This window comes from Marmota monax, unplaced genomic scaffold, assembly GCF_021218885.2.
Source record: "Marmota monax isolate L192 unplaced genomic scaffold, Marmota_monax_Labrador192_F-V1.1 WCK01_AAM20220418_F8-fsc00129, whole genome shotgun sequence".
In the NCBI taxonomy this organism is placed as follows: Eukaryota; Metazoa; Chordata; class Mammalia; order Rodentia; family Sciuridae; genus Marmota; species Marmota monax.
The window spans coordinates 4689581-4713414 of record NW_026693811.1 but is presented as its reverse complement, the minus strand read 5'-3'; the positions used below and the strand labels follow the sequence as shown (position 1 = coordinate 4713414).

The window sequence follows — 23834 nt, the reverse complement described above, 5'->3', positions numbered from 1 at the left end:
AATACATCCTTTTTTGTGTGTTTTGAACTTTTTTATTTTTAATTAAAAAATAAATTAAAAGGAAACATACATCTCCTACACACATCCTATGCTGCGAAGATTCACTTTATATTCTTCTAGAGGACAAACTCCATTACATATGCACTTACTGTACGTTCGATTGTAAATCTTACAATTTAATGGTAATTCAGTGAGCAGTTATTGCTTCAGTGGCCTTTTTTCTTTCTTTTTTGTCCCATCTCACTTGTGAAATAGGGTTACCCTTTACAAGTGTCACATCCATAGATTCATCTTTTGTACTTTGTAGTTGTTCCTGGTGCATCATTCTTAAGTCAAAAAAAAAAAAAAAAAAAAAAAAAGGCAAAGCAATGGAAGACCATGTGGTGAATGGTGGGTGGGAGGTATGTGTGTTTATATGCATACAGGGGAGTGGGGGCTGTAGAATAAGAGCTTTCTTGGTAATGCCAGACAGACAGATAAACAGGGACAGAAAGACTTACAGAACTCTAGCAACTAAACAATCAAGAGCGTTAGCACCAGTCTAATAGAGTAATATCTTTTTCTAAATATACGTTTTCTCTAAGCTCATTCTCAATCCTACATTCAGTTTTTCCATAACAGATTCTATTCTGTGCTTGAATTCTTCGAAGTAGAATTGGTATCTGATTGGTACAAGTCTCTTCACCTTGCTTACACTGTTAATATTCTTATCCTTTTTGGACAGTGAAATACTTTTTTTATAGAAACAATATACACATTCATAAAGAAATTATAAAGGGATTCTCCTTCTGAAGATAATGAGTTCTCTTCAGGAACTGCAGTTTACATGGCTCACAAATGAGCTCGAAGTGGGGGGATTTAAAGTCCTGCTACAGCATTTAATTTCTTGAGGAAAGGAGTTCAGTTCAAGGTTAGCCTGTTATTGTGGCACTGGCAACTACTTCTCGCGTCCCCGTTCTTCTGCCAGCAGTACTGCACAAAAGGCAGTCATTTTTATTTAATACATAGGGAGGTATTAATCACTGCAGTATTTTCTTGCAAAAATTTATCTTATCATATTCATTGTTTCACTACCCATGACAATAATAGGTGTTTAATTACTCAATAAGGACCGTTTATAGATTCCATTTTTCCTGTATGCTGGACAAATGGTATTGATTTTGTACTTTGATGCAACATGAAACTGTATTAAACACGATTAGAATTCCAAGGCTGGTAAAATGTACATTCGTTATGGTAACAGGACTTGCTTTGAGAAGCTGCAAGCTTCTTCTAATCCAGGCAATGCCTTTGGAGTAAAATGGTGATATGATTTTACTACAGATCTGTGGTTAAAGATGAATGCTTTTTTTCCTTCATGGTGTGTGTGTGTGTGTGCGTGTGTGTGTGTGTGTATCCAAATGCATGTATGCAGATTTTAGTTTTAGTGAAGCATTAAAGAGTTTATATGGAAAGATTATAAACGGATGGTTCTTTGGAGCCAGAAAAGCCATTGCATACAGGTGAATGGGGAGTTGGTGTCATCTTATAATTGTGTCTCTTTGGTTAATGCTATAGGTCTTTATTTTACCAATATATAAATTGTTACCTGAATGAGGGTGGGAACCATTACAAGATGAAATAGCACCTTCATCTCTTGCTGAATTCTGGTTTCCCTTCTTTTAAAGTAATGAAGAAGACTTCCAAATACCAATTGTGTCATAATTTAAATAGTGGGTTTTGTTTAAATGGGCACTAAATAAAACCCTTTCATTTAGCTGACATTATTATGTCCCAGTTGCGCAGCAAAAAATCTTGCACAGAGCAAAAGTCCATCCTGTCTTCCAGCAGGGCAGTCTGCCTGCGTTTTGTTTCACCTTGATTTTGCAAACACATTTCCACCAGCATTTAGCACATCCAAAACCATAATTGGAGAGGACTCTCTTGTTGGTCAGTGCATTAATTGCCTATGATCTTCAGCTCTTTACAGATTTATTTCCTTTGGAGGAAGGTCATCTAATCTTGCCAAATAAAAAGCAAAATAAACCAAGGACAGACAAGCAGTTGCTTAATCTTTATAATTTCACTAAAGGCTAGCTTGTATCCTTGCTAAATTTTACTTTGTGTTTCTTTGCAAGGATCATAGACCTCTGGGCTCAATTTATAGTTTTGGAGAGTTTTATGGATGACTACCCTTGTCCCTAAAAAAGGAAGGTGGCTCATTGACAGGATTGCTTTCTGCATCATGTATTCTTTGCTGGGACACTAATAATCCTATTGGAACATTAATTGATCACTACTTTGGCTTATAATTTTTAATATTTGTGTGGAAGATACAAAACTTCAGGAGAGATTTTATAAAGACCTGCCATTTGCTTCATGGCATAGATATACCCAGTCCACTGTTTATTGGTTTTAATTGGAAATTTCTTATTCAGTGAATATTTGTCTTATGGGCTGTTGTATATGGCATATGTAAACCTTAGCAAAGAAATCAGAAAATAAGGACAAATAACAGTTTACATCTAGCTAGTATATTTCTTTTCTCCTAGAGCTTTCAAGAGCATGAGAGAAAAATAAATTGATTGACCTGCCCATTTTAAAACACCATTCTATTTTTTTCCTCATAGATACGAGAAGAAAAGCTAAGTTTGATTCCGGAAATATGTTTTATATATTTATTTTGCTTTTCAGGGATCAGGCAAATACTGGCAAAAAGGGGCTTCTCGGGTAATGCAGTCTGAGGTCTTCCAAGTCCTGTGCAGATAGATCCTTGATCACACTACAGATTGCATCTTGGGTCTACCAGCTGGGTGAGGAATGCTGTAGTTTGTAAGGTAGGATTATACTTCAAGAAAAAATATTATAGAAATTTCCAAGGCTTTGGCTTTTCTCCAGCATCCCGAAACTAAGATTTGCATGATTCTCTGGCCTGGGCCCTAAGTTCTTGATGATTCCTTTGTGCTCTCTCCAAATGAACTATTTTGTACTTTCTATTCAAGCTTAAACAAATCATTTATTTATTCAGTAATGTGAGTGTAGGTTTAATTAAGTGAAAGATGATTGCATGAAATTAGCCAGTTGTAAAGTGCATTACATTAAAAAAAAAAAGGTACAGAGGCCTGTTATATTGCTGAATATTAACTTTTTAGAAAGGTTTTTTTCCCCTAAACAGAAGTATCTTGGTTGCTGGGGGAATGTCTGGATTAGGATATTGACTACACAGCTCCTTACTGCAAGGTGGTGGACTTCTCTTTGTGGTGCAGATAGAATGGTGGCTTTCTGGGGGAGCCATCCAATCCTCAGTCTGGCATCAGATTCCATGAGAAATTTATAATCTAGCATACATTTGAAGAGAACCCATTGCTAGGTTCACCTTGGATTCTTCCAGGGAATGCATTTTGAGAACTTTACTTTGGTTATCTTGCCTCACAGAAACTTACAGTATTTACATGAATAATAAATATAGTCTACATGTAGCTATTGCTTTCTGAGCATTAATGGTGTATATAACTTCTGAATCCCATTAGCTTCTTTACTGTGCAGTAGCATGGTATTTTGTGGACACATCCATAGACTCTAGTATGTTAATCCATCTGCTCAATTTTTTTTTTTCTTTTCTTTTTCTGCCCTTACAGTCTTTGCCTTACCTTCCTGCAAACCTCTGCACTGCTCACTCCTTGCCCTGTCCGCTCAGCAGTATCCTACTAACCTTTCTTTTAGCTGTTTGAATTAAAAAAAAAAAAAATCGATATGACTATTAAAGCCATTTGGAATTTTTTAAAAAAGAGAAATAATATTTTAATTACCACTGACATGCCAGTTTGAAGCACATATCCTCCTTTATGACAGTTCAGTTTAGAAACTACATTGCTTCATTTCAGTAACTTTATTACCATTTGGCTCAGAGATTGCTATTTCGCCTTGGCCACAGATTTCATCAGTTGCCCGGTTCACCTTTGTCCACACTATACTTGTGAAATGACCTCTTCCGTTAGTGCTTGTCAATAGTAAATTGCTATATTCTGTGCCTAGAAACACACCAAAGGACAACACTTTATTGAATGACTGAGTTTGTACTTAATTTTTTTAAAATTAAAACTTAATTGGGATAGTCTTAATTATCATTTAATACCAGTTAATTAAGGCACTAGTTAGGGTCAGCTATTACAGTATTCTTATTGCTAATATAACATTGGACATGCATAGTATGCAGGTGTCTATGTAACAAGTGTGTCTTCTTTGGCATTTTTTCCCCATTTTTCCCCCTAATTTTCCATCTAACTATTCAATCAAAATAACTGTGAAGAGATCAAGGCTCAGATATACTGATGAGATCAGATTAGTTTTTGTTTTTTTTTTTTCCCAGAATTTCTAATGAATGACTAAATCCCTCTTCAGAGAAAGCACTTTTTAGAGAGGGGAAAAGTTGCAATTTGTGACATAAAGAGAAATAGAACTCAAAATCAAAATCTGACTTTAAAAAAATCACAAAAGAAATCTTAAATATAAAATTTTCTTTGAAAAGTTATGAAAATAATGTATCTGGTAATGTTTAGTTTTTCAGTATATGTGATTATAAGAAGACTAGATATATCTCTGCAAAACATGAACTTTTTAACTATAAATATATGCCTTTATTCGTTATAACATTCATAAGAAAAGAAAAAAATGTCCACTGCTCACCTCTTTTCACACATAGTTTAGCTCTTTTATCTTCTTAATAAAGCTGTTGCCATAAATAGGACACTGCTAAGTTACTTGAAAATTAATGTAAAATAAAAGGCCAGTATTCTTGGAAATCTCATTTTAATGAAATTTAGAGTGATGACAAAATACTGCTATTTCCCAAATGTTGTTTCATATGCACTTAGTTTTGGATGAATCATTTCACAAAGATTATTTTACTTCAGTAAATACTCTTAAATTCCAAATTCCATCTTGTCTGGATTTTTAATCTTTGTTTTTGCTTTGTCTCTACACTCTGAAATAACCTGATATCAGTTTACCTATTGAGGAATAAAGTGAGGCTTAAATTGTGGAAGGAGATTACCTTTGACAGATAAAAATGGGAAGCTTGTTTGTTGCTTATTTTCATAATATTCTAAGTGTCCTGAAATAAAAGATGATTGATTGAAATTTTACTTGTAAATAGAAATTAAGAATAATTATATAATAATTGCAACATTTCACTGATGTTAGGCAATGAAGAGAGAAAAGAAATGTTAAGCTTTCTCTTTCCAGATGTAGCTGATGCTATGGCATTCAGGAATATGAAAGTTTCCTTGGTTTGTTTATACCTTTGGGAATATTTTTTATAATTTTTTGTTTGTTTTGGATGAAATTACTGCTCTAGGGTAAAAGAAACCCTAATAAAATGCTGTGCTGGAAAATAAAATTTTGCCAGAATTTCAGCCAAGAAACATTTCCTCTATGAAGCTCAGTAACTGAGATTTCAAATGTTATTCTCCCTCAAAAGCAGACGTGTAGTCTGCATGTGGCTCAGAACATAATTGTATCAAATCAAAAGCATACAGTATCTTAAGTACAGTCTGTTAGGATGATATACAGAAAGTCATAATATGAGTTTTGTATTTTGAACAGTGTACTTTAGCTTCACCTCATAAAAATGAAAATTCCTGAAATAAATATAGATGTATACAGATACCTGTTTGAATCATTATGTTTGGATTTATTTTGCTATATGTCACTTAAAATTAAGATTAAACAAAACAACTACATTTAATATACAATGTTTGAGCAAGTTATTTGTGCTTATTAGTGGTGTCACTGTTTAAATAACACTATTAAGCCCCCAACATTACATTACTTAGTTGGTTTTGCCTTGTTCAATGTGTGGAGCAAAGGTTCAAAGCATTTCTTCTCATGTCCATAACAGGTGCCAACTATTATTTTAAGAAGAACCCATTTAGAAATAATAATGGATGGAAATTACCAACACAGAAAATTAGCTGAATTGTGGATTCAAGTTAAACATTAGAACTGTGAAGTGTAAAGTTTGTGAAGCATTTAACAAGCTTTAGTAGAGCACTTACAGGCAGTTCTAGCAGAGCTCCACAGAGCCCCAGAGGAAGATGAAAATGTAATTGGGGATGCTTCAGACTGTCTGAGATGTTAAGATTATGTTCCATGAAGACTAAAATAAGGTGTTTTTTGTTTTTTTTTTTTTTTTTTGCAACCATGTAAATTCTCCAGACGAAGAAAAATGAAAATATATGGAAAATTCCAGTAGCTTAAATGTACACACATTCATAAATATGATTAAAAGAGATTCTATCTTTTACTTTTTCTGTAGCAGTTGGCATATCTTAGCTTGTTTTTATGTTAAACCAGTTATGTTAAAAAACCAAATATGTGTAGTGCCCCATCTTGTCACTATGTTAATGGAAAAAAAAGTTTGATGAGATAAATGGGAGAAAAAAGAAAAACTATAATTAAAGATTTTGAGTTCTGTTAGAGAGTTAGTGGGAGAAAACTTATATCTTATCTGTTAGGATTGACCAAAAGATAAAAGAAAGGAAGGAGGGAAATAAGGAATGAAGGGAGGGAGGAAGGGAGAAAATAAAACACAAAAAATAATTTATATAGTGCTTCTTTCTTTACATTATTTTTTACAAGTATTCCATGTTATCAGCTTACATATTTCTTATATATGGTGAATGGTAACTGAAATTTTAAGAATTGAATCTGCCTTTATTTTGTAGTTAAGGAGGCAAAAACACAGCCTCTCTGGGTCTCAGTGTTTTTCATCTTAAAATGGATGACCTACATCTAATTTCTCTTCCAGCTCGAACACACTATGAGGCACTAAGTTCCATTCTATGAAGTTCTGTTTGAAAATTTTTAGGAACGTGGGAACTGATCATGCCACTCAATTTCTCTGGTGGATGTCAGCTGTGCAACCAGAGTGTTGAGCAGTATGTTATTTCCTAGTCTCTAGGAGAGTGGGTCCCACACCTGGGGCTGCAGACTTCAAAGGAATATTGAACTTCTTGAAAAAGTTTCTCAACATTATATGTACACCAAACATGTGTTTGTCACATATATGATCTACAGGTTTTTGTTTATGTGGTGTCTCATGGTTAGGATAAAACAAAAATACATCCATTTAGAAGTGTTGCATAGATGTCACAAATTTACCATTATTCTTAATCATCATTTTCTCCATCAGTGGATGCTGAAAGCAAAATCAATATCTTGAATCTATGATGGTTTTGTTGTTTTTAAATAGTATTAAGAAGGGTGCAAATCTGTTGTATTCACTTCAAGTACATTAATTATACATAATTTGAATAATTAAACATTGGCTTGGAAGATGTACCATTTAAATTTTTCCAGTATTTTTAAAATATTTTATTGCATTTAAACACCCAGTTGAGTTTACATGGCTACATTTCCTGCCACCGTATGTGAAATATTTCTTTAGCTTATTCTTAGTAATTGACTGGTGAATTCCTTCTATTGGGGAATAATTACTATTTTTTGAACATTTATCATGCACTGTGTAAGTGTCTGTGTGCCAGTGTATGTATATGTATGTCTGTGAATAATTATTCCCATCTTGTAAATTAACATATCAAGGTAAAAATGCTGTTTCTTGCCCTCATAGCCATTGGCATAACTGGGAGTCAAAACTGGACTACATAGTAACACCAAAGTCCGAGCAGGGCCTATAGGAGAAATTAATTTCAGACTTAGCTTCACAGCATATAAAGGTCCATATATAGAATGGCTTGAGAATTACAGTGCATGTTCTGAAACTGACATGTCATCATCATTCCAGAATTGCCTCATTCTGCCTCAGTTTACCCCATTTTAAGATAGAGAAACATTTTATCGTTAAATTTTACTTTTCTTGCCAGGATAATGTGTGAATTAGTTAATGCTTATAAAGAAATGATTTGATGAGGGGAAAGCTCTATCTAAATGCTAAGTATTATTTATTATTCATGTAAGCATATTACTGTACCCTTCAATCACCTTTTTTGGGATGTTTCAAATGGGCAATTACTGTCGCTTTGTGTAGAGCTTTTAAAATTTTTAATTTAAATTAAAAGTTAATCTAATTTAGGGAAAACTCTGCCAGCTGGAAAGGAACACAGATTTTTTTTTTTTTTCCCCTTCGCTTACCAAACAAAACAGCAATTCAAAATAGACTCTCTTTTAATATAGTAATGTGGATAGGCTTTCCTGGGCTAGTGGTATTGGGAAGGAGGGCTAATTAGTATTGGCTGCTTTGTAATGCTGGTAATCTATGTGTTAGGATTAGTGCTGATAATAGATCTGATTAGGGGGAATTAGCTGATATTTAGAAGGATGGAGATTCTTTTGTGTATGAAATCTCCATTTTGGGGGTACAACATATAGCAGGAGTGGCTGAATCTTTGAAATCATGTTAGCATGGCTTTCCCATAATACAGTGCTCATATGTGAGTGAGTCAGGAAGCAATGAGGGTCATTTGAGCTCAAGAAGACCTTTACTTCTTAAGGCCTCACTAAGGAGCATACAGATAGTGAAAACCAGAGTTCAAAGATCAGAAATGTCAAGTATGCTTTAGAGAGGGAAGACATATTTACCTGAGCTCTTCAGTTAACATCTAGCAATCTATGATGGGAAAATCCAAACATAGCTCTCTCCTTCCCATGCCTGTTGACACAAAAGTAACTTATCTTTATTTGAAGAGGGAAAGTGGGAAACACATCATTTAAAAAACCACTGTGGTCTTAATTCCTCCTCCTACAAATCTGCATATTCAACCTCCCATTTAAAATAAACCATATTAAATATTCCCTAGCACTATTAAATTTTAAGGAAGTATGCTTAGAAATCACATTCAGTTGCTCAGCAGTATCATTAAACCCTCTGGAGTGATTCCAGTCCCATAAAAATTAGGGACCCCTTTACATTGTTTCTATATTCAAATGGAAATCTTTTTGCAAGTTAGTAATTAAAGTATTTAACCTCTCTCTCCCTCCATTTATTAGAAAACTCTTTTTTCTTTATTTTTTCAATTACGAAAAACTGCTAAAGCAAATCAAGCATTTGTTTTGATAAACCGCTTGTAACAGTCTCAGCTAAATTCTGCAAATACAAAAAAAAAAAAAAAGAAAAGAAAAAAAAAAAAAAAAGCTAAATAATCACCCTGAGCAGATTTTGCAAAGACCTTGCTCAACCTGTTCAGGGATAATTATGCCGAGCTTTTAGTATGGGGCAAAGGAAAACATAAAATTAAGGCATGAAAGAAAGTTCTACCTATTTTGAGAAAATACTGGGATAATTGGTACTCTTTTTATTACCACTTTATTATAGAAAGATATTGTCTTGCTAGGAAATATAGGTTTTCAGGAATGACATAGTATTTATGTGTAGATGAGAGAATTTCTGTATTAGATGGATTGATTTAACATGTAATAAAAATAGCAAATACTAAATACGGAATAGCTAAATAGTCAAATTAGAGTTCATTATTTAAATGACTTTTTTCCCCCTCTTAATCATATAATGTGTATAATTTCTTTGTTTCTGACAAGTATATTATAGGGAACTTTTTTGTTCTTCAGGGTTTCCCCTTCAGGGTTTCAGAGTAGCTTTTGGTTTGGAACTACAACCATAAACTTTCTTTGAGAAATGAAAACAACAGGAATGGTACTATCACATGCAGGGTGCTAGGAGGAAAAGGCAGTAGACAGATTCACAATGTTATAAATGGTGGTGATATGAAATGTGACCCTGATAATGGTTATATGATGCTTTGGAAATTTACCTCTTTTATAGACTTTGCCCTTTTCTGTGTGCGGTGACACTGAAGAGTGTGCCTGAGCAAAAAGATCTGTTTCTCTTTTTACATTATCAGGGGTCTATCCAGGTTTAGTGGGACCTGAAGCTTACACCACGTGGGGACCCTGTTTTAAGAGCAACTGTACAAAGTTAAAATAGAAAACTAGGTACAGGTGTTCCATGGAGCGAATGCTTATATTTCTGAGGATCCCTGAAGTGTCAGCCTCATTAAGCTTCATTAGATTTGCCTCTGGTGATTCCATACATGATCATTGAAAATGAACATCTGAAGGCTTCCTTTGATGAGGTTTATTAGATTTTGACTAGTAAATATGCATAGTTAGAAGGACAAGATTGGTTCTACTTTTAGATATTTTGATAAATACTACTTTCTGAGCACGAATACTCTGTATCACAGGGATTGTGGGCAAGGTTACAAAATTTGAATGACTTAGTTTCAACAATTAAAAAGTGTGTACCCCTATTTATAGATAGTGCTTGCACTTGACAGGGTTAAACTCTTGGATCAAATGCTGACTTGTGTGAAACTCATATTTAAGTGTCATATTAAAGAAGTCATGAAGGAGAGGCCAGAGTTGAACAGAATTTTTGGAAATCTTAATAAAAATGGGGATATAGGTAACATCAATGTATGTCCGCATTTTTATTAAGATTTATTAAGCAAGGGAATATTTTCAGTGGGAACTGAAAGGGGCTTTTACTTCCTTAGGGTCATAGAAGCAAATGGGCACCCACATTCCACTTCTTACTCTGCTAGGAATCCCGGAAGCTAAAGCTCTAATATCTATAGTGACTTCTTTTGTAGCACTTTTAGTCCCTAAGGATTCATTGGTGAGCCCCACTGACTTGTTAGTATCATCATACTTTTAAGTATCTGGCTGCACCAGACATTCACAATTGATAGTCACTCTCTATTTGTTCTCTTCTGTGTCTAGATCATGCTACGAACCAGCAGATACTTATTGATATTTATAATAGCATTTTACTTTGGAAGGTGCTTACATTTTGTAAAGTGCTTTTGTGTCCATCACCTCCCTTGCTTCTCACAATCCACAGAGGTAAACTGAGTGAATGTTGTAATTCACATTTTACCCAAGACAAAACTGAGGTTAGGAGGCATGATCCAGGCCATATATTGAAGTGGCAATAGGATTTGCATCCTGAGGTATTGACATAGAGATGTCTTTTTAAATCATACCCCCAAACTTGCAATTTATTAGGAGAGATAAGACATATAATAAATAAGTAAATAAACAAATGCATATGTATACATACATATGTATATTTAACATGTGTATACATATATATGTAAATATGCATACACACACATATATATATATGTCTGTGTGTGTGTATATATATACACACACACACACATACCTGTATTTAATGAAGTGCCTAGTGGAGAGTTGGATATCTAGTGAGAATTTCATAAATATGAATTAGTTGTGCTTAGTCTATAACTACTGAGCACCTAGAGAGTGCAGGACACTATAAGAGCACTGTATAAAGTGATGACCATGACTGGGCGTTGTTCTGAGCCTGTATGAGTGAGAAGACAGAGCTCTCAGAGGGAAAGACATCAGCTGTTTTAGACACCCTACTTCTCTCCACTTTACAAAATGTGATCCTGTACTCAGCTGCATTTCTTATTCTCAAATGGAATGTCTTCACATGCCACGCTGTTCCATTTCCCTCTTCCAATTGCCTCCATTGCTCGTAACCTTGACTGAACTCTTCCCTTTCTGCTTTCTCTATAAATCTGCTAGTCACCACTCCCACAATATAACCTATTTATGACATTGCTGCAGCCCACTCTCTGAGTTCTGGATTTCATCTTCTCTCATCCAGGCTGATGTGTTCTGAAACTAGAGCTTCCAGACTCCGCTGCGTTCTCACAGTGGTGACTGCCACAAACTCTGCTTCTTGTTATCCTATTAGACCATATTTCAGAGTTCTGCCCCAGTGTCCCTCTTCCTCCTTTTTCCAAGTGAAACTATTCAAAGACCTCATTATTCATATGCTTCCAAACCTGTACCTTTAACAGTATTCCCATTGATTGGAATCACCTTCCTTTTTGTGTGAGTTAGACAGGAAAGTCTGCCTACCTGATGTCAGAGTGGTGAAGTTCTTTCTTTAGTTTATTCTGTTTCAAAAGAACAAAAAGGGTTCCTCCAACCTTATAATTAGAAGCAATGTTAGCAGCTCACTATGTGCATGTCTGCTATAAAATGAGAATATGAGAAACGATTACTTTCCTATGTTATAGAATCTATTTCAAACTCTTCTTTTTTTACATGGAAGATTTTTGTTTTATATATATCTTAGAAAGTGAGTAACTGTTAAAAATAACAAGTGATATAGTTGGACAGCACATGGAAAAATTATACATTTTTTAATTAATTTTTTAAATTTATATATGACAGCAAAATGCATTATAGAAAACTTATAAATTTTAACCTACCATCACACTAATTCCAGTTGTGAAAAAAGCATCATACTCCTTTTAAAGAAAACAGAAAATAGATTTTATTTACTCAAACTGAGGTTTTTAAATGACAATATTTATTATTTTTATTTTACCATTTAATTTACCATTTAGTATTTGGGAAAATTCTTTTTTCTTTGTGAAGGCATTAGAAAACAAAAACTCCATTGTTGGATGGTAGAGTGATAGATCTATGGAACTACTTTGTAAAGCCGCTTGGCAATATGAAGAGGCACATACATAAAACTTTGAAATTCTCCCACTCTCTGTCTATCTCATGAAAATTCAAATATATATGATCAAGAAAACCATAAATATTCATTGCAGATCTATTTTTAACATTCAAAATGGTTAACAAAAATCAAATATTTATTAAGATGAAAGTTAATAGTTGTATGTTTAATGAAATCCCATGTCAAAATTTAGCAAAAACAGATATCCAAGCATCATCAGGAATGGATCTCAAAATGAAAAATAAGGGGATATTATGAAACATGTTCCAACACAATACAAATAAAACAATAAAATTTTCCTTTATTTTGAAGATACGAACAACACTGTATCTTGAATATCTATATACATGTATATCTATATTTAAAAATACAAAAAATATTCACAGGGAAGGTAAGCATCAGTTTTAGCCAATAGTTATCACCCATAGTATCTCTTTTTATTAAATCTTCTTCATATTTATCTTGCCATATCAATTTTTTTCTCAGTTTTCTTCTTATTTTAATAAGCTAGATAAGACAGCAGAATGCATTTTGATTCATTGTACACAATTGCAGCACAACTTTACATTTTTATATTTGTAAATGATGTAGCATCACACCAAATGTACAGTCATACATGTACCTAGGGTAATGATGTCCATCTCATTCTACCACTTTCCTACTCCCATGCCCTCTCCCTACTCCCACACCACCCTCCCCTTTGCCCCATCAAAGTTTCTCCATTTTTCCCATTACCCACCCACCTCACACACATTATGGATCAGCATCCACTTATCGGAGAGAATATTTGGCCTTTGGATTTGGGGCATTGGCTAATTTAGCATGATATTCTCCATCTCCATCAATTTACCTGCAAATGCCATGATTTTATTCTCTTTTAATGCTGAGTAATGTTCTGTTGTGTATATATAGTTTCTTTATCCATTTATCTATTGAAGGGCATTTAGGTTGGATCCACAGCTGTTGGAATTGAGCTTCTATAAACATTGATGTGGCTGTGTTACTATAGTATGCTGATTTTAAGTTCTTTGGATATAGACCAAGGAGTGGGATAGCTGGGTCAAATGGTGGTTCTATTCCAAGTTTTCTAAGGAATCTCCATACTGCTTTCCAGATTGGTTGCACCAATTTGCGGCCCCACTAGCAATGAATGAGTGTGCCTTTCCCCCGATATCCTTGCTAACATTTACTGTTGTCTGTATTCTTGATAACTGCCATTCTGATTGGTATGAGATAAAATTTTAGAGTAGTTCTGATTTGCATTTCTCAAATTTCAAGAGATGTTGGACATTTTTTTTCATATATTTTTTGATCAAATGTATATCTTTTTCTGAGAAGTGTCTGTTTAGTTTGTAGGCCCAAATCTTCTTCATGTTGGATTAGGCCCCAACTTCCTTAACAAGACTCCTAAAGCACAAGAAATAAAATCAATAATTAATAAATGGGATGGACTCAAACTAAAAAGCTTTTTCTCAACTAAAGAAACAATCAATGACATGAAGAGAGAGCCTACATTTTGGGAGCAAAGTTTTGCACATGCACATCAGATAGAGCATTAATCTTCAGGATATATTTCAAACTCTTACAGTCTGATCTAAAGATCAGAAGCCAGGCCCACTCCTTGGTGGTGGGATGGTTCTTCTTCAGCTCCTATTTCCTCTGTATCTCCTCACCTCCCCAGAATTCCATATTGTCAAAGAATAACACATAAAAGTAGCAGGTTCTTAAGTGTAGATGAAATTACCTGACAGGCTGGAAAATGCAATATAAATAAACCAAAAAAATTTTTAAAGATTTTTAAAAGTACCAATTTAATATTAAATTTTTTAAAAATGCGGTTTATACAGTCTTCATAGATATGTGAAATATAATTTTGAACTACCTTCTTATGGTCCCTTAGCATGGATGGCTGACAGCTTCCCACAGATAAAATTTTGGAACAAATATCAGATATTGGGGGGGGGGGTTCATTTTAAATACCATATAGTTATGCAATTATTGTTTTTTGAAAGATAAATATGACAAATATATGGATTTCTGAAGTATAAATTTTCATACAAATCATACATTTAAAAAATATTAAACTTCGGTAAAGAAGCATTCTATTTTGAGTTACCTCCCTTATATCAGGGAAGACATTCTTTGCTTAGCATAATCTGCTTTAGTGCCATCCATTTCCATTTAGCCAATCCCTTAACTAGATGTAGTTAAGTCATGAGGATAAACCATGACTGAGCATTATTTCCATACAGTTTCCTGAATATCAGATGTCTCTACAACACTAAGTTATATGATTTACTATAGAAAAATCTATGTACAGCTGTTTGCCAATAGTCATTCCATTCTAAAATTTATCACAGATTCTATTAACGTTCCTTTCTTAAACTCATATAAAGCTTTAATTGAATCTTTAGTTTCTTCTTGAATAAGATCTTTCTCAAACTCCTGTTCTCAGGAAAGATGTATCATTAGAAAGTAATAGCGGAGTTTTGCTTGATTATTTTTAACATTTTTTGAAAGCTATTCTAAATGTAAAACATAGGTAAAATAAGAAAGGGCGTTTATGTGAACTTTTAATTTCTCCAAAACACTTGGAATGCCCAACCTTTGAAAAGGTAGTAAGTAATCTAAAATTTTACTATTTTATTTGACTTGTTGGTTTCTGATGTTGAGATCATATACTAATAAAGAAGAGTTAGATAACTATGTGGTTCTAGATGTGTAAATTGTTGACATGCCATGTTTTTAAAAAATTGGTATAAAATGGTATTTTGGGTTCTATGGTTTTTAAAAGTTACTATGTTTTTAAAAATGCATCTTCATTCCATAAAATAGAAAATATCTGACAAAATCAACTCTCCGTGGTCTTGTTCTGTCCTAACAACTAGAGACCTCTTGATTTGTGCATTGTGAAATTTGTGTTCACAAAGTTCCTTCATTTAAAAAGTTCCTACTGCCTCGCTATTGTCAGATTCCCAGTAGATATGCTTTCCCTCATTTATTCCCCTAGGGTTCTTTGTGGCAAGTTTAGGTACATTCCTTTCTTGAGGCAAGGGGAGGGTTCTCCCCTCCCCAGGGTGCCGGTGAAACTCTCCATTACTTTGTCAACTGCAGACAAGCCTCAGGAGAGAGGTGGGGGTTTTTTTGTTTTGTTTTGTTTTTTCTTCCTATTTAGAGCCCAGTTTTCTTCCTGTGTATTTTGTTTCTTCTCAGATAAAACAAGAAAACTTTATTTTCAGGCCTCCTTCTTAAAAAGCATCCTTCCTGCTGAAAGGAACTTAAAACATCTCAAATGATTTATACAGCTAGGTACTGGCAGGCCCCAATGTGAAAATTCAACATATGCAAAATTTTGTCTGCAAGCCATTGAAAGGTATAATGCAGGACCCCACAAAGGGGATATTTTCATTGTTTAGGTCCCCTGTCCACTCTACAGAATTCTGTTTGTTTGCTTATCTGAATTGTAGTATTAAGAGACTTTACCATCTATTATGAATTATGCGTAATCAGTTTCCCATTAGCAAGGAGCCAGTACAGAATGTGGAGTCTTCTATGCCCATGCTGCGTGCTCTGGTGGGAGGGGGAACTGCTGCTCCCTCTGTGCTTGGTGAGGGGATCCTGGAAATAAGACTTGCATTGTTCAGCTTCAAGACTTCCTTGTCCTCTGGAAGAGTGGTGTTAGGACCCAGGGAGTGGCTCCAGGGAGGGGGCTTTGGGTGAAAGGGGTGGAGGAAGGGGCAGGTAATGAACACAGGCTGTCTAGGTCTTCTGTCTTTCTTCTTTCCTAGTTTGCCCTCTTGCAATTACAGGATGGGCTGTTGGAGAGCCTCTCAGGGAAGATGGGGAGAGGGTGAGATATCATTACTCCTAACCCAAAGGTCTGTAAATTGGGTAAATGAAGAGTTCCCTTTCATAAAACTAGAAAATGAGCCTCCAGGAGGTTAAATAAGCTGCTTACAATTTCACAGCTAGGAAGGGGAGAGGCGGAATTCCAAAGCATGTCTTTCTCATTCCAGAGCTCCTGCTAATGCCTAGTGTTACACAATGGGCAGGAGCAGAGGGCCCTTTTCCACCTACCTTTCTCTTTCTTTAGCTCTTCTAAAGGTGGTAAGGAAGAGGACATGCCAATAAAGATGAAGAGATTGGAAAGAAGGATAAGGAAAAATACCAATACTTATTAAACACATATGATTGCTCATTTAATGTACTTTGTATATGCTGTTTTTATAAAGCTATTTCAACACCGAAAGTACAACACTTTGTGTCATCTCTGTTTAATAAAGGGGGAAACTCATATTTCATACATTTGATTCAAGCAGATTATGAACTCCAAGAGCTTTGTAATGTTTTGAACAACTAATAATAAAATAAATAAATAAATAAAAATAAAATAAATAAAGGGGGAAACTAGGCACAGAGAAAGTCCTTTGCCCAGGATCCCATGACCAACTGTGTTGTGGAACTGTGATCTGAAGCCAGAGCTGTGAGATTCCACAGCCTGTGCACTGGCTCCTCTTGCCCTTTTATCATCTCTCTTGGTCCCTCATCTCTGCCAACCCAGACTGGGAGAAGTTCAGGCCCTGGGGAGGAGGGAGGAGGCAGCACCTGCTTCCCTGCATGATGTGTTTCATCCTTTTCTGTCCTGCTAAAACCCAGACAGCCTGACCTTCTTCTGAGCAGACCACTGTGGACTTACCCTGCAGAAGCCCTTCCAGTCGCTCCAGTGGCTGGAGGTTCTTAGATGAGAAATATTTGTACTTGGTGGTGATGGTGTGCTGCCCTGTTATTAGTAACACTAATTTTTTGATATGCAAACATAAACAGACATGGAACAAATCTGCAATGAATGGAACCTAGATAAAGAATGGATTAGTGTAATTAGGAAGATGTGATTGTCAAGTAATGGGTCTGGCTTTCCTCCCTAGCTTGTGAAATCCAGCATGTTACTTAATAAGCATATTTTATAGGGTGAGGCAAACAGACTTACGAAGACAGAATCCAGTGACATGGGCATTAGATATGAACAAACAAAGTAATGAGATATTAAATGGTTTCATATCTGGGTGTCACAGTTTAAGACTTTTAGGATATTTAAATACATAAACACCCTTTGCTAATTCTAATTTGAATGAATCCAAACTCTTACAATATTATTTGTCTGATGTTCATTTAACATAAAAGCTATCCTTTGTCAGTCTCAAATGAATCATTTTCTGGTTTGTATGATGTTCTTTTTAAAGGGACAGTGTCCCTGCTTATGGATCTTGGACAGACACATAAATAATCATGGCACAAATGTGCTTAATGCTGGGACTAAGAAAGCATAGGGCTTAAACAGGAAAGAAAGGTTGGATACAGGTTCCATGATTTTACCTTGCCATATTGGACAGTTCTCTTAATCTTCTGTATCTGGTTCCATGTCTCCAAAATGGGATAATAATGTTCTCGAACAGGGTTATTACAAGGGTTATATGACGCAGTGTGTATGAATGTTCCTGATATTCTCTGTGGCACTTTAGAGATCCCCGTTTAATTGTTGAATCTTCACAAAGTGTGTTGGGAGAAGAGGTGATTAACTACCTGCATACTTTGGGCAATGTTTTTCCAAGACAGTGACATTAAAGTTGGAACTTAAGTATTAAGTAAGATATTGTGAAATAGAAATAATTGTAGAATAACAGAGCTAAATAAAAAGCTGTTTCCTTGTTTTCTACTCTATCTATTTTAAGGGTACCAGGAAATACTCTGAGGTTCAGAAACACCAGATTTCATACTAGTTTTGTTGAACTATTGGATTGTGATATAACACCTAACAGTTCTTATTAAGAACTGTCTCTTGCTAAGGAAAATACTGTTATTATTAACTGTCTTCTTTTTGGAACACAGTGTCTTTATTTGATTTCTTCATTCAAGCAACATTTATTAAGAATCTAAGATGTGCTAAGTATTATGCTGGGTGGGGAAAGGTCTCTGACTTTGAGGAACTTGTAGTCACTGAATGTACAACACGTGAACAAGTAAATGACTGGATGAACTGGTAAGTGCTTTACTTATGTGGACCGTAGTTTATACTTATTGTCCTGAATTAATTACTGATAGTCTTCTTTCATCTTCAGGTATGTTCTTGTGTAGACAGTTAATTTTATGGTCACATGAGATAAATATGTGCATATATAGGAAATGCGCTCCTTGAAGTAGATGACAAACTTTAAGAAATCAAACCTGATTTTGTTTGAAAAGGTGATATTTACCCTGAGAGGCTTGCTGCTGAGAGAAGGTAGGTACATGGAGAAAAGAAGGGCATTTTTCATCAGTTAGAAATGTAGAGGACCTAAGTAGTCAGGGACAATGTTAAGCCAAAAATGCCTTGTTGCTGAAACCTTGTAGGGTGGGGGTTGATAATTTGAGGTGAAGAAGGATATTGTTTGGACATTCTTGAAACTGACAGTTTATGTCAAAAGAGAAAGGGAGACCAAACTCAATGGAAGAGAGGGTAGATGAGGGCTTGAGAGCCCAAAGGAGGTGGTAGCAATGCTGTCTGGTGCCCAGGGGTAAGGGTTAGTCTGCTAAATGGAAAGGCTAGGAGGGGGTGTACATAGAGTAGTTGCAGGGTAGAATTGGGGGAGAATCTAATCTAACATTTCTTCATTTGGTGAAATAGTAGAAAGGTCAGGCACAGCGGCTAAGTGTATGACTCAAGCTTTTGTTCTTAATATAGTTAATGATTGTGTGTAATCTTGACCTAATAGATTTACTTTACTAAGGGGAGACTGGATTGATAAACTCTCTGTTTTCATCCATTTCTAAGATATTACAGTTCGTTGTTTTATCAAAATGTTGTGAAATTACAGTTACTTCATCTTCTATCCCCATCTCTCATAACTCCATGCTGCCTCATCCTACAAAAGAGGATTCCATGACAAGTAAATTTGGGTCACAGTTAATCAGGTTTCTTTACATAAGAACTCTCAGAGTCTCTAGAATGCTAGTGTGTATTAATGAATCTTGAAGAGGAAGTTATAGTATATGGTGTTCCCCAGACAGATTTAACTACATACTCTAGTGTTCCATAGAATATACCATAGGCAGCATTTAGGATAGCAAAACGAACATTTTGAATGGATACTTTCTGTAGTGAACCTGGATGTTTATTTGGAAAATGATCTATTTCCTTCCAAAATTAGGAAACAAACCACCACCAATCCCGGGTATACAGAATATTGATAGGAATAAAGCATGTAGCTCTATCTAAGCATGAGATGGTAGCAAGAAGCTCTTCCTCTGAACAAGCTGAAGTTTTTTTTTGTTTGTTTGTTTGTTTGTTTTAAATAACACTCATGAAAGAAAGGCCAATAAGATAAGTACTGTGTTACCCGGATGATTTTTAGAGTTGCAAAACAACTAAAAAAAGTAAACACAGAAGAATGAGATTTAATTTTGCTAATGTGATATTTAGATCATTCTGGTTGATGGTATCATTTAACACTTCCATTTCTTATCACTTCAGATATATTCTAATATGATATTTAGTATATTGTTTTAAAAAGAAAAAAAAAAAATACCTGTTTTGTAGTAATAGGTTTCTCCCCGGAGCTGTGGGAAGCTTTATTTTTAGTAGTATTTCATAACATAGAACAACATAGTTCTTTTCCAGTCTTCTTTTCTAACTTGAATAATTATTTCACATTATCTTTTTCTATCTGTATGTTGGTGTAGTTGACATAATCTCTCTAATTTTGATTCTTTTAGATTGTGATCATCGTAAGAAGAGTTTATCCCCCCAAACTAATATTTTATAGGTAGTTTTTAAAATTAGTTTTGTGAATTGAGCATATACTTTCAATGGATACAATTTATTGTTCTATTCACTCTTTTTTTTTTTTTTTCTTAACTGAATAGCTACTGGTTAAGCACTGTGCTAGGTGCAGAAGAAGGAGAAAATATACAGTCTCTTTCACATTTTCATCCTTTTTGAGCTTGTAGTTCTTCCTCAGAATTCAACCAACCCCAATTTGCTCTCCTGGTCCTTTCAGCTGAACACACACACACACACACACACAGACACACACAGGCACACACACCCCTGACATGCTTGACAAGATCAAGGGCCTGTGCCAGTTGTGGAATCATCGCTTGGAGGCTGAGACAAAAGTCAGTTGGATTTGCTTTCACTTGGAAACTAGAGGTGTGGTTTCAGGTGGTTCGTGACCAGTTCACACAGCTCTGGTTCACTGTGCCCTGTTGCTTTGAGTTGCCTTCAGTTTCCTTAGTTGAAAATGGGTCATGGGAGGATGCTGAAGCTGCTTAAAGGAAGTGGGGAGGGGGGTGGCTCCTGTCTTCAGAATTAGAATTCTCTCAGGGACTGCACACTGTTTCCAGGTTCAGCAGAATGTTTCACACACATGTGACTGCCTTTACTTTTTCTTCACAGATTCTTAAATTGTGTTTGCCTTCTTGTCTCCCTCACTCTCTCCAGCACAAAGGTCATAGGTTTCATTTGATTACATTTTGGTTCTCTGTTAAACTAGGCTAGGTCACCTTGCTCCACATAGCTATTTAGATTTGCTCATTTGTTTTTTTTTTTTCTTTTTAACATGTCTGCTCTTGAAAGTTAATGCTTTCTCCTTTTATTTCCACACACTAGATGTCAGAGGACATAACATTAATAGAAGTCTGTCTCCCCTATTACCTTTTCAGGAACAGACTTTCAAACCCCTTTAGGAATCATCATCTGTAGTACGAAGAGACCTATAGTAGATGGACAAAATATTTTAAGCTATTTTTTTTTCTAATTCTTTCATTGCTTTGAATTCGGAGTGTCTCATTTAAATAAAGATACATTATTAACCTCCTTCCATGCATAAAAATAGATTGTATTTTAAACATGAGATGCTTCTAGTTCCTTAGAAGAAAATACATTTGCTATCATATTTCCACATATTATTGAGCTCAAACATTTCTAACCCCTTTATATGGCTATAAATAATTTTACCTTATGAAAAGCACCAATATATCCTACTGGTACTTCTAGTTAATTTTCTGGATGCTTCTAAGAAGGTTCAGTCCTGTACCTGTTCCTTACTGAATTGTATTCTCGTGTAAACATCTTTCATCTGAACTGACAGTATAAAATCCCTTTTGTTTGAACAAGGTTAGGACAACAACAACAACAAAAAAGTCATTTGTTTCCTTAGCATGAATTTTATTTTTTATAGTTTTAATTAATAATGCAAAATAAAACATTTTATTTATTTATCTGATTTGGTAAACAAAAAACTGGTGTTATTTCTTCAGTAAAGGATGGTTTGATAATAATAGTTGGAAAAATAAATGTTTCAGTATTTTGAATAGATGGTAAAAGTATACATAGGACCTTTTATTTTGTGAAACATTCATATTTACTACGACAATATTGTTAGAAGAATAATTCTTTTTCCTTAGATACAACAAAAAATATTTAAGATAGACTTTATTGAGCATTTGAAATTCTTAAAGATGAGCTCACTTCTAAGTCTTTGCTCACTTCTTGGAGTGAATCATTGGAAACAAACATGAAAGCATTTTAATTTGTCTTCTCCTTGCACAGAACATTTTGTTCTCTATTCTAATTGCACATTCCTCTGGCCCTGGTTGTAGTGCATATTTCCCTCTACTCTTATTCCACAATTCCCACTCTGTTTTTGTTTGTTTTTAATTCCCAGAAGGGTTAATTTTGTCCTTCATTCTTAAAAAGAGGGAGTTGATTTTCATTGACATATTTTAGTGCAGGTAAAATGAAATATGTGGTAACCAAATTAAAACCAGTTGAACTAACCACATACCCACTTATTAACAGCTGCCACTCTGTGGCTTACTCATGTTTAGTTACTTACTTTTGGATTAATAGTATGCTGCAGTATATTCTAGTCAACTAAACTCAGTTTGTAAAATAATTCACATCAAGTAGAAGAGTAAGAAAACAGCCACACTTTTTATAAATCAGGGATGACAAACTCAGATGTCACCGGCCACCAGATTGGTCAGAAATGAGAGAAGGGCAGGAAGCAATATCGTTCTTTCTCTGTTGCTGTTAAGCATTAGCATAATTATTTACTTGTGAAAGTATAGGCTCAGTGTTGCCAGAATTTTCTTCTCTTTCTTTTCCCTTTCTCTTGTGTTCCCATTCCTTTCCTTATATACCAGATACCCTGTTTTTATGTAGATCACATCAATTTTTAAGTTAGGCAACCAGTGAAAGATTTTAAAAAACACTGTACAATCTGCATTTTGTACACAGCCTGTCAGCTTTTGACCTGTAGAAACCCCATCAATTTGAAAGATAAATTTAGTGTTACATTAAAAACAACATGCAGAGTATTCTTAATTCTGTGGTCAGTGGCCAATGGTCCATTTCCTTTGGGAAAAAAAATTTTTTTGAGTCCCATGGTTCTCACTCTAAGCAAAAGACTGAAAGGAATATGTTGGTTTATTTACCTATAAGCATGTTGAACAATGTTGAGTTAGAGGTCAGTTTATAATAATGCTTAGTGAAACCTTTGGTCTTAGTCTGGTATATAGTTTTAAAAAATCATGGCTTAGGAGAGGGCATAGGGGTAGGAAACATGGTGAAATAAGATGGACATCATTACCTTAAGTACATGTATGAAGACATACTGATGTGACTCTACTTTGTGTACAACCAGAGACATGAAAAGTTGTGCTCTGTATTTGTACTATGAATTGAAATTCATTCTGCTGTCATGTAACAAATTAGAATAAATAAATAAATTTTTAGAAATCATGGCTTGTAATAAAGCCTATTATATTAGGTAAGAAACCAGAAAAATAATGTTTTTGTCACCTATCTCAATGGCTTTAACATTGTAAAATTATGTTTTTTTTTGTGTGTGTGTGTACATCTGTCTTTGCAAGAGGAACTATATTTGTTCTTTTTTTAAGACAATAGAATCAAATATGTTCAAAATAGCTTTTTATTTATTCAAAACCCTTGAACGATCTTTAATTTTTACTTCTTTAGATTAAATAATTCAGAATTCTTTAATATTTCCATAGTCCTATTTTATTTGCTTTTCATTTTTTTCTATACCTTCTTTTAGAAATGGTATTGTTAATAATCATACCCAATACCAGTAAATCACATAACTGCTTTACTACATTTTACATTTCGAAGGTATTTATCCAGATTATTAAGGCTTTTTGAAAATGGTTCCATCTGAAGCTAGGGTTAATTTTGGGTTCTCTTCTAGCTGCACTTTTTTTTTTTAAACATTCCTGCCTGCTGCTGAAGATTGCTGCTTCATTGTATATTTTCTCC

At 34.7% G+C, this 23834-nt stretch overlaps 1 protein-coding gene across 3 annotated transcripts in view; it reads left to right on the top strand.

Moving 5' to 3' along the window:
* Positions 1-23834, top strand: part of Fign (fidgetin, microtubule severing factor) — a 130637-nt gene that overhangs the window by 23531 nt on the left and 83272 nt on the right. The window contains exon 3 of one of the 3 annotated variants that reach the window (XM_046462267.2): positions 2674-2816. The exons of the other annotated variants lie outside the window; for them this stretch is intronic. The gene's annotated coding sequence lies outside the window, so the exon portion shown is untranslated. The remainder of the gene's footprint in view (positions 1-2673; positions 2817-23834) is intronic. 3 annotated transcript variants of the gene reach the window in all.